Here is a 12,930-nt window from a genome sequence, read left to right on the forward strand (position 1 = left end):
GAAGGATAGAACTGAAGTAGGATTTAGCAACTCCTTTTTTTAATCTTTATTGAGCTCTACATTATTCTCTGCTCCCCTACTGCTTCTCCCCTCCCCTTCAACCCTCTTTCAAGGTCTCCATGCTCCCAATTTACTCAGTAGATCTTGTTTTTTTTTCTACTTCTCATGTAGATTAGATCTATGTCCTAATTGTTGTCTAAGTTCTCTGGGATTGTGATTTGTGGGCTGTTTTTCTTTGCTTTATGTTTAAAAACCACTTCTGAGTGAGTACATGTGATAATTGTCTTTCTGGGTCTGAGTTACCTCACTCAAAAGGTTATTTTCTAGCTCCATTCATTTGCCTGCAAAATTCAAGATATTATTTTTTCTGCTGTGTAGTACTCTGTTGTGTAAATGTACCATATTTTCCTTATCTATTCTTCTGTTGAGGGGCATTTAGGTTGTTTCCAGGTTCTTGCTATGACAAACAATGCTGCTATGAACATAGTTGAGCACATGTCCTTGTGGCACAGTTAAGCATCCTTTGGATATATACCCAAAGGTGGTATTACTGGGTCTTGAGGAAGGTTGTTTCCTAATCTTTTGAGAAATTGCCACACTGACATCCAAAGGGGGTGTACCAGCTTGCATTCCCACCAGCGACGCAGGAGTGTTCCCTTTACCCCACATCCTCTCCAACATAAGTTGCCCTCAGTGTTTTTGATCTTGGCCATTCTTACAAGTGTCAGATGGAATCTCAGAGTTGTTTTGATTTGCATTACTCTGATGACTAAGGATATTGAGCATTTCCTTAAGTGTCTTTTAGCCATTTTAGATTCCTCTGTTGAGAGTTCTCTGTTTAGGTCTGTACTCTATTTTTTATTGGATTATTTGTTCTTTTGATGACTAATTTCTTGAGTTCTTTGTATATTTTGGAGATTAGACCTCTGTCTGATTAGGGTTAGTGCAGATCTTTTCCCATTCTGTAGGCTGCTGTTTTGTCTTGTTGACCATGTCCTTTGCTTTCCAGAAGCTTCTCAGTTTCAGGAGGTCCCATTTATTAATTTTTTTCTCAATGTCTGTGCTGCTGGGGTTATATTAAGGAAGTGGTCTCCTGTGCTGATGTGTTCAAGTGCCCACTTCTCTTCTATAAGGTTCAGTGTGGCTGGCTTTATACTGAGGTTCTTGATCCATTTGAATTAGAGTTTTGTGCATGGTGATAGATAGGGGTTTATTTTCATTCTTCTACAAATTGATATCCAGTTATGCCAGCACCATTTGTTAAATATGCAGATGACCATGCATCCCAGACTCCATTATTCCATGTGTGTATCAGACACCAAAATAAAATCAATGGAAATCTACTGTAAAATTTTACAATTTATTTTTAATTACATTTTGTGTGTGTATGTGTGTATGAATGTGTGTGTGTATACATTAAACCATTCTCAAACAGCAAGGCCATGTAAAATAAATGAAGAAAGGACTGTCTTGGTTTCTCCTAAAAACTCCTATTTTCTGGCATGAATTGACAAACTTTGCAGATCATATGTGTTATCCCTGGGTCCAGAGCCTGCTCATCTTCTGCTGGAGTGGATTCTGTTTGCCCTGCAGATAGAACTTTCTTGTAAATTTTTCATGGGAGACAGATTTTATATCTAAGAATACTGCCTTGGGCCAAAAAATTCATTTAACACAGATGGAAAGTGAGTGTCAAATGGGAGAAATAACTTGGGTGAGAAAGTTTATGATCCTGGTGGCTCAGATATCCACAGACTGTGGGGCTCTGTGTCCACCATCTGCCACTGGGCCTTGTGTCAGTCAGCTTTCCATGGCTGTAACAAACGCCTGAGATGAAAACCCCTTAAAAGGTGGAAAGTCAACTGAGGGCCAGCGTTCCACCTTCTCTGCCTCTTCATCCACTAGAGGGGAGAAAATAGCCTTCCACTACAGGGAGCTGTTCCTTTCACCTCTCTCTCTCTGTCACCATGGCTTCCAGCCCCTCAACTGGAGCAACATTAAACCTTAAAGAAAACAGAGGTTTTGTTGTGTTTTGTCTGTTTGGATTTTTGTTCCTTAGAGGTTTCAGTCCACAGTTATTTGTGGCTGCTTCCTCTGCACTGCCGCGTGGTTGCAGGTGGGTGTCAATGTCCAGTGGGTGTCCACTGAGATTTTTAGCTTCTTGTGCCTCCTGATAATACAATGACAGTGACCTATGAACAGGCCAGACATTGACTGGGCCACAGGTGTGAGGAAAGCCAGAAAGGCTTTCCCGATGCCTAGAGGGCTATGGCCCCTTATAGCTCTGACCCTTTATGTCGCTTTTACAAACTCTGCTTTTTCCTCACAGGCTAGCCTTAGTTGGGGAGGTGTCCAGTCTTTTTTTTTTTTCTTCAAACTTGTTTTTGTCATGGTCCAACTAATGTGTGTTTGTGTGTGTACATGTTTGGTTAGATGCATAAGCACCTGTGTGTACTTGCATGTTATATTCATTATATTGGTAAAATTTTACTTTCTGTTCTGAGTTCTTTGAGTAGCAAGCAGCAAGGCTGGATTGCCTTCCCCGGCCCCAAATTCAAGCCCACGAGTGTTTATGTCAGGTGTCCTTGGAGTCCCGTATCCTGGGTGAGGCCGACTCTGTCTCTGTAATAAAAAGAGGGGAAACATCAAGCAGTTAAAGGTGTTAAAATCTCCATGTCCCTGAGAACATCTAGGAGGTAAAATATTTCCAAGAAAGGTTACTATTTTTTCTCCTATGGTACAAAAGTGGGAAAGAGAAGCTGGAAGTTCAGGAACCTAAGTTCACCCACAGAGAGAGGCCAACAAGAGACTCTACCTGACACTCTCAATTGAGCTTCCCAGTTCGTTCCTGCTGGATGCTGTACCTAAGGACTTGCTGATGCTGTCTGTGTTTGCTCTCCCAGTAAGGCTGCTCCAGTCATCTCTGCTGGATGCTGTGAGCTCCTGATTTGACAGTCTGCCTTCCTGACTGGACAAGCCTGAGAACCCAGTGCAGCCTGAGTGAAGCAAAGGCTCAACTTCAGCCTCTTTAGGGATCACCACTGGGCGCTCACCCCACAGACAATCCAGATGCCACCCTTGACCCTGACCTCTAGCTGGGGCAGAAACAGAAAGCTAACAAATTCCTACAGCAGCACAAGGTAAGGGTCAGCTGGGAGTAGGCATGAGTGCTGTGGACTGTATTTTTAATTTCAGTAATCTACAGAGTGCCCAGGCCCCTTCTAGCACTGGGCACCAGAGCTACCCATGGTGCCTAGAATAAGCTACTGCAGGCTTCTCCTTGATGGAGTGCTATTTACTACAGCTTCTTGACACCCTTTATTTGTGGCTGCCTTGATGTTTAGCCAGCTTGTCACTGAATTATTCCCGATTTCTACTTTTGTCCTTCTGAACACTGAGGCAAAGGAGCCTGCCGCAGATGCTCTGCATGGCCCACCCCACCCTGCCTGTGCTACATTCCTGTCCCTAGGCTGGCCTGCGAATCTGCTTCAGCCCTGTGTCTTCAGAGGCTGGAGATAACAGCTTGCGCTAGGACTGATTCGTTAGAGCCGACAGCAGGCACACAGGCAATGGCTTTGTTAACAAACAGCTCTTGGGATCACACAAAGAACGTGGAAAGCAGTAAGAGCTGTGGGGGCTCCCTGCCATGGTTTAAATAGCTTTGTTCTATCCCTTGTGAGGATGCAAATACAATGAATGCCTGAACTTTCTAAAAAAAAAAGCACAGAATGAAGCCATCTCAAGAGACAGCCTTTTCCCTTATTGGTAACAATGACAGTTGTGATGGTGGTGATGTATATTAATCAGGGTTCTCTAAAGGAACAGAACTGATAGATTACACACACACGCACAGACACACACATTCACACTCACTCACTCATACACCACACACTAACACACACATTACATACAGAGATTCACTCACACACCACACACTACACACACACACACAAACTCACACACTGCACACACTCACACACTACACACACTCACTCATACCACACATACACATTCACACACACTACACACACAGACTCACTCATACACCACATACACACATAGACACACCCACACATACTCACACACTAACACACACTCACTCACACACCACACACACATTCACACACATTACACACACAGACTCACTCACACACACAGTATCCACACACTCACACACTACATGCACACACTACACACACACACACACACACACACACACACACTATACACACACGAAAAGGGATCTGTGTAGTTCAGCAGTGACTATGTCACTACAGACAGGCTGAGCATTCAGTTATTGCTTAGTTCACAAGGCTGGATGTCTCTACAGTATCAGTCTGCTGCCGAGGTTCAGGAGGGGATTCCTGAGGAGCTACTGGTCCTCGGTTTGTATTCTAATTCAGATGCAGCAACTCGCCAAGGAGGGTGAAGAAAATCAGGTCCAAAGTAAAAGCGTCCTGTTTCCATATCCCTGTGTGTGGGCTGATTTAGAATGGATTTTCCAATTTCAAATACTTTGATTAAGAAAGTTTCTCACATGAGTGCCCAGAAGCTTGGGTTTTGGTTGATTCCAGATGTATTCAAGTTGATAACCAAGATTAGCCACTAGAGATCTTAGTGCTGGTGGTGATGATGGTGGTGATGGGGGCCATGGTGATAGTGCCCTGCATTTGAAGGCTTTACCACTGATGATACAGGATGTTCAAATGGCATAAAAGATGTGCCGTGAACAGAGCCCTCCTCGGTACAGACTTGGCTCAACCACAAGTTTTTGGTGAGTCATGGCATGTTTACCCTATACCTAGGGACTGTGACTTCTTTTTGCACTACAAGGGACTTGGCTAACAGGATCTCTAGCCCCCTCTCCCTTACAATGATAAATTTCATTTTAAAGGGTCGCATTTCAAGATGGTGGCTGGGAGATGTTATATTACAGAAATATTTCCATTGCTATGACCAATGCCTGACAAGAGGAGACTTCAGGGAAGAGAGGTTTATTTTTGACTTTATGGTTTGAGGGGATACAGTCCATGCAGGCGGGCACAGCAAGGCTGTGTGCAGAAGAGTGTAGCAGTTGCATGCTACATGGCATCAGAAGAGGGAGTTGGGAAAGGCATTTCAGAAAACTTTTTTCCCCATTTCACTCAGTTCAGGACCTCAGACCATTAGATCCTTCCCTCCTCAGACCAGACTTTCCTCCTCAGTTAACACTGGATGGCAACCCCCAGCTACTGGACCAAACCATCGTACTCAGTTATTACTGGAAGCCCCCCCAAACCAGACAGACTGTCCTCCTCTGATCATTGCCTGCGTCCCCACAACTGGAACAGATGATCCTCTTCAGTGAGTCCTTTCAGAGAACTCTCTCACAGACATACCCATAGGTATGGATCACTAATAACCTCAGGATTTATTAATCTCACCAAGTTGATAGTTGTGGCGAACTCCTCGACCAGTGAGAAAGAACGACCACGACACGAGGATTCTTCTCAGATCATGCTTTACTGGAGTGCACTTGGTTGAGAGAGAACATAAAGCGAAGGGGGCCCGAGAGCGCTAAGGCAGCTGCTTATATAGGGAATTGGCACATGGGTTGCCCTGTGATTGGCTGCCACCATCAGCTGACACCAGACTACTTCGGGATAGGCCTAGGGATTATTATCCACCACGCATGCGGGAAGCGGGGGACACGCAGCTCTCAAAGGCATAAGCCAAATATGGAGTTGTTTATAACCAACAAGACAGGATGTGGGGCCATCTTGTAATGGTGATCTTGTCCGGCTCCCTGCAGATAGTCAACTTAACCATGACCAGATGATTTCAATAACACTTGAATTATTTTCCTTCAAAACCCATATATTTACATATGAAAATGAATACAGATACCTCCACAAACATACCTATATTCATTCATTTCCAGAGATGTGAAGTTCTCACTAAGGGTTGCCACAGATTATAGTTCTATTAGCCTTTTAACTGTGATCGTCTTAGCATGCCTTCTTGGCAATACTCAGGTTTTCTTGATTTCTTCATAATGGGCCGAAATTTCCCTTCTTTATAACTTTGTTATAGGACTCAAATGAGAAAATGTGGCTAATGCTGGTTCCACCTACTAGAAAGATAAGAACACGTGGGTATCATGGTCCAGTCTCGAACCACTGGATTTTAAAATATAGCAGTATATTATCGAATTAGTGCATTTCCCCGAAGTCCTGGTGCATTAGAAGCCCTTTTCTAACTGTGTTTTACACACCTGTGACAGCTAGATCACTGCTGGTATTCTTCGTTGTGCGAAATAGTGGCTGTGTCAGCCTTCTACAGTGGACCACTGAGAATTTTACCCAGCCTCCCAGACTAGACATCTACCCATCTACGCTGGAAAACATGGAACCTTGATCACTTTGACGTGATAATTCCTGGAGGTTCCTTGCTCTGTGTTGATTGATAAATGCTAATGTCTATAGATGCCATTCTACAATATTATTCATGATGGCTAAACAACTAAAAATTATAAGGTTCTTCTTTGTTTCTTGTGTAACTGGGCCCCAGACCTTAGTAGGCCTCCAGATTTGAGCATAAATGACTCCATGGTAAAGGGACAATAATTTAGGCTATAAAATTCAGTCCATAGACAATACCGCCTGCCAAAACTAAACAAAGGCCTAATCTATCGAAGTCCATAGTTCTGGGAAATGTACAAACCTTTCTTTTTGGCTTCTGTAATTCTTGTTAACTGAAGTATGTCAACCGGGAACATGGCCTTTGTGCTTAAAAGTTCACCCTGAGAACGGCATAGGGCTGCCTACACTGGGATCCCAAACACCCGGTGTACTCATTGGCTGACTAATAAAGACTTCCTATTGACTTAAAGCCGTGTCAGAGCAGTCTTCTCTGGTGAATACCACACAACACTTCAGAATTATTTTTCCAAATTAAATGCTTATAATTAAGAGTATTTTGAATCTCACCAGGGAGTGGGGGCACACTCCTTTAATCTCAGCTCTAGAGAGGCAGAGGTAGGTGGATCTTTGTGATTCAAGGTCAGCCTGGTCTTCAGAGTGAGTTTCCAGACAGCCACAACAGTTACACAGAGAAACCCTGTCTCTAGAAACAACAACCAAAAGAGTACTTGATTCTCTAGGATCCAGAGGTTTAGAGGAAGAGGATTTGTGTCCTGGGGAAAGCTTCCCACTGCCACACATCTGTTCCCTGTGCTCTTTCTGTCTCTGTGGCCCCTGGCTGTCCTGAGATACTCGGTTCACACTTGCTTGCTGCCTTAATATTTTGCCACACCACAGAGCCCCACAATGGAGCCATCAGAATGTGGACAGAAACCATGTACCAAGGAGATCTTTCTGCCTTTTCAGTTAATCTTCCAGGTGCCTGGCAGTGACAGAGGGTCCAAGTGGCACAACCAATCTGGAGGTAGCAGTGCCTAGTTTGTAGTAGTCTCCCCTCATCTTCAGGGTATGTTTTAAAACCACAGAGAGTGTCAACTGAGTATGTACTATCTTTGTTTCTGCATTTACACATATGCTCCTAAAAATATTTACACCTACAATAAACTTTAATTTATAAGCTAGGTAAGACTAGGTACAATAAGAGATTATCAGCCACTATCAAGATATTTTTAAAGTAGTACCTTAAAATAAAAAATAAAAACAAAGTCAATGGTGTCTTTCTTTTTCCTCAAAATAACTTATGTGTGTCCCTGTCTGCATCCATGTTCTTGTGTGTGGCATATGTGTGTGATGTGTGTAGGGAGGCTTTGTAGGTCTGTGCATGTCTGTACATATGTGTGCAAGGGCCAGAGCAGAGGAGAGCGTACACTTTCCTGTTCTTCATTCTCAGTCTTAGTCATTAGGGACAAGGTCTGTCACCAAGCCTGGAACAAAAATGGTAGCTAGAAAGCACTAGCTAACCTCCTGCATTGACTCGCAAAGCATATTGGGACTACAGGTGCATGTATAGGCATACTTAGCCTTTTGTATGTGTGCTGGGTTCCAAGTCTGGACCCATGAACTTGTGATTAGTACATTTCCCCACTGGGACCATCCTCCAGCTCTCTCCCAAAACACCTTGTTGCCTTTTGCAGACCATGGTTGTGCTTGAGTAACAAACTATGGAATATTACCCTGTGCATGCGAGTTTCCTGAACTTGAACGCTGTATTGAACAGAAACGGGTGACCTCTGGGGCATGATTAGCACAATGTCTGTATCATAGCTCCTTGCTCCATCACTTAGGGCTTTGAGTCCGTTGACTCTTGGTGAATAAAATAGAGCCATGCATCACCATTAACATCAGCAAAGGGAGCCAGCAAGCCCTGGCAATCTCCTCTCTCCTCTCCAACAGCACTAGGGTGTCAGGCATAGGTGCCCAATACTTTGTCTTTGAGGTCAGGAACTCAGATCCTCAAGTTTGCAAAGCTCCCAAGTCACAAGCCCCATACTTCTTATGGAACCATAAGCAGTACAACAGCATAGAAGAGACCTTCTGAGCACCCGAGCTTGCTGGAAATAGTTCTGCTGGCTGTTACCCACGGAGCCACCTTTGCTCCCGCTTTCTTCTGAGGAGTTGTGCAACCTCAGCGGTTGCATCTGTAATGGCCACATGCTGTCACACTGTCTGCCCTCCAGAATCTTCTTTTAATAAACAATCAGCTAAACAAGTGGCCAGATTGACCAGATCAGCCAAATGTGGAGCTGGGGGACTTGTTTTTGTCCTAATGGAGTGTCCCCTGGACACAGGCAGCAACGTAGAAGTTCGGGACTATTTATGGTCACGGTAACGCTGAGAGTTGCATCCTCTGTTAAGTCACACAATGCTCAGAGGGCGGCTGGCGATTCATTAATTCACTATGATGATTTGTCCTCATTATTCTAATTGCTGCCTTGTCTCCTCAGACCAGCTGGCGCCTGGAGCAGAGGGTAAGCCACCCGTCAGGAGCACCGCAGCAGCGGCAGAATCCACGCACTGCCTCCCTGTGAAGAGGCACTAATTGCTGCTGTTATGGGCTTGCGGTGTTACTGGTACTGCCTTGGGCTGCACAGGGGTCTCTAGAGTCCTGGTATACACAGGTTCCTGTACACTCTCAGGGGAGAAAAAACTCGCTGCCAGCCAGCTCCAGGCTGCATCTGTTATATTTCAGCTGTGCCTCCCCCAGTTTACCTGTTCTTCTTCCAATGGTAACTAATGACAATTGGCAAGAAAATGCCTATTTCTTTCTCTGCCTTACCAAGTGCCAGGAAAATGTCAATTGTCATGTGTGCTCTCTCTATATGCCACCGTTTTCAGGTTATATACTGAGGTCTGGTGTGCCTGGTTCATATCATCCAAAAGAACAAGATCCTCCAGCTATCTCCTAAGCAGAGTTCTCTACATAGCTCTAGTCTTCCATAGACAGGACCTCAGGAAGCTTCCTGGGCTCTCTCGTGCGCACATTCACTGTGAACGGAAACATTCCATCCTGGAGGGAGGTTGATTAAGACTCAGGGAGGGAGTGAATGCTATAGGGCTCAAAATGTAGAGGAAAATCTCAGGAAGCTCCTGAAACTTGGAACACTTGCAAGGCTATATACAAAGTTGCATGCACAGTGAGGGATGCTGGGAAAGGCGGCTCTTCAACTGAGCTGCTGGAAGGTGTGCTGAGATCTCTAGGTATGCAGCTTTCATGAACTGTCTGTCAGCCATTCCATGGTGGCCTTTTTGGAGATTCAATTCTCTTAGGGTCACTCATGTTTCATTAAGTAACCCCTCATTTATACTGTAAGTAACCCCAATAAGTTCACTGCTTCATGAAGGTAGACTTTGGTGGTACCCTTTTCCTAGTCTGTCTTTGGTGTCTTTTCTGGGTTGAACATATATTTGTTCGTGTCTCCTGTGTTAATGCAGTAACTACTCTGTCCTCACTGGACAGTCAAAGCATATCAGCTTGCTGAGCACATGTGGCCTTGCCGCACGGATGTTGACTTGGGAGACCCTTGACCACTACTTCCTGTGTGCTTCACCGCCTTGTCCCTGCCATGAAATTTTCTTGGCTATGCCACAGATTTTCTAAGCTTAGCCACATGTGCATTAGATCTTAATTCATCTCTTCTACCGCATTTCCTTGGACACACATGGAATTCAGAAAAACCCTGGAGCTCTGGTTCCATTCTGTTATAGTGAGCTTCGGCTGTCTCTATGACATGAGCCTGGACTCGCTGGGAAGACAGAACCTTAACTGAGGATCACCCACATTGCATTGCCCTTTGGAAATGTCTGTGAAGCATTTTCTTGGTTACTAATTGATGTAGGGAAATTTGTATCATAGGTAGTTCTGATCAGGTATTCCTGGACTATATTAGAAACCTAGTTGAGCAAATCAGTAAGCAATGTTCCTCCATGGTCCCCATTTCAGTTCCTGCCTCCAGGCTGCTTCTGTGAACTACCCTGGCATCCCTCAGTTATGGGAAACTATAAGCCAAGTAAATCTTTTCCTCCCTAAGCTGCTTTGGTTATGGTATCTTATTACAACAGCAGAAAACAATCCCTCATAAGCAGTAGAATTTATGCCACAGGGTCACGTCAAAGAGCCTTAAAGAGGGCTTGGCTGACAAAAGGCAAGACACTGAAAGCAATACCAACCTTAGGAAGACTGGACAGAGAAGAAAGAAGAGTAAATCTGGGGAGATAGGCAGTAAAGTCTGATCCCTACAGCACACACGCAAAAGCAGCAGGCATGGTGGTGTGTGCCTGTGATCCTAAGCCCGAGGAATCAGAGACAGGTGGATCCCTGGGCCCATCAGCCAGCCAGCCTAAATTGCCAAGTGTCAGACCAGTAAGAGGACCCACCTTAAAAAACAAGTTGGATTGATGGCAGCTGAGGTTGTCTTTTAGCTTTCCATATGCACATACATGCGCACTGCATCCATGTCACCCACACACATGTAAATATACACACACACCCACACAGAAACATGCACCCTACCACCCACAAAAAGAGCCGTGTCTGTCTAATTGTTGAGGTATTTTTCCAGGTGTAACTGACAGCGTAGCTGCCTCTGCAGCAACCCTTTATGCTCTTCATCTCTCAGACCATTTCTTTCAGGTATTCTCAACCATCTGAAGGCCATTCTCTTGAAAACCAAAAACAAAACCAGAGTCTTCCCCATTTGCTTCCTTCCTTTATGATTTCTGAACATCTTCTTGAGGGTGGCAGGCCACAGGCTGACCTGTTAGTTTTGACAACTGATGCTCAGATGGTTGGCTGGGCAAGCCTCTTTCAGTGTGGTCTCCAAGACAGGGGTCTGTGAACCTTCAGGAGAACCATCCCTTACAGAAGGTCACGTTCTTATGGGATTCTTCACCAACTGTGAGGGTCATCTGTGAAAAGTCATTCTCAGAAGGGAACTATGCAGCCATTCTGTCAGCAGCAACATGAGAATGAGAGGCGTGAGGCTGAGTAACATAGAGATGAGAAAGACAGAGAATCCTCAGTGGACAGAGGGTTGCCAGGAAGGATGGTGATGGATGCACATTGCAACAGATCACACACATACACACACACACACATCAGATATCATATATGCACAGACACAAAAATAAATTCTCAGACAGCATACACATACACCACACATACAGATATGCCATACATACAGACACCACATACATATATATACATGCCACAAATGCATCCATGTACATATACATTAGATAACATATATACATGGATCTTGACTTCTCAGCAGTCATGTTTGTGGCATGTATATATATGTATGTGGTATCTGCGTGTATGTGTATGTGTGGCGTATGTGTATGCTGTCTGAAAATTTATTTTTGTTTGTGCATATATGATATCTGATGTGTGTGTGTGTATGTGTGTGTGTGTGGTCTGTTGTAATGTGCATCCATCACCATCCTTCCTGGCAACCCTCTGTCCACTGAGGATTCTCTGAGAAGTCAAGATCAATGACACTGGGTTTTGATCCTACTGCACATACTGGCTTTGTAGAAACCTAGGCAGTTTGGATGCTCACCTTACTAGACCTGGAAGGAGGTGGGAGGTCCTTGGACTTCCCAAAAGGCAGGGAACCCGGACTGCTCTTTGGACTGATGAGGGAGAGGGCTTGATTGGGGGAGGGGGAGGGATATGGGAGGCGGTGGATAGGAGGAGGCAGAAATCTTTAATAAATATATAAATAAAAAGAAAAAAACAAACATATATACATGGATATCAACTCACACACAGTTACCATACACATACACCTACACAAAGACACAACCAACATGCACACACCAGATGTCACACATCACAGACATACAAACAAACACACAGACACCATACACATTACCCACACATCTACCTACACACAGACACCACACACAGATATACATACAGATCACACACACACAAATACACACATACATACAGCACACATACCACACATATGTACCGATACAGACATCACCCACACACAGATTCCATACATACACATAAAGATACATGTATATACATATATACACACAGAAATCACACACAAGCACACATATAGATACCACATACAGATAACATACACATATACACCTACAAATACAGACACACACAGACATCACACACACACGCACACAGACAGACAGACATACACATAGTCTGATATCACACACTCACACACCACTAACCTAGAAACACACTACAGCCTAAACCCAGACATACCCAGACCATGAAGGTGTATGTACCATATGACTACACACACACAAACAGAATGTTTCATATGACAATTGTCAAAATTGTCAAACAGTCGAGTAAGAAGAGCTATCTACACAGACAGGGTTTTGTGTTTGTCTATTGTTTAGTTTATAAGAATTGAAGATTGGTTTGGGCTCCATTCCACACCCTATTTCCCATGGCCCTTTGGGAGCCCAAGGTTAGTAAGCACCAAGCTGGTCA

Source organism: Microtus ochrogaster, chromosome 6, assembly GCF_000317375.1.
Source record: "Microtus ochrogaster isolate Prairie Vole_2 chromosome 6, MicOch1.0, whole genome shotgun sequence".
In the NCBI taxonomy this organism is placed as follows: domain Eukaryota; kingdom Metazoa; phylum Chordata; class Mammalia; order Rodentia; family Cricetidae; genus Microtus; species Microtus ochrogaster.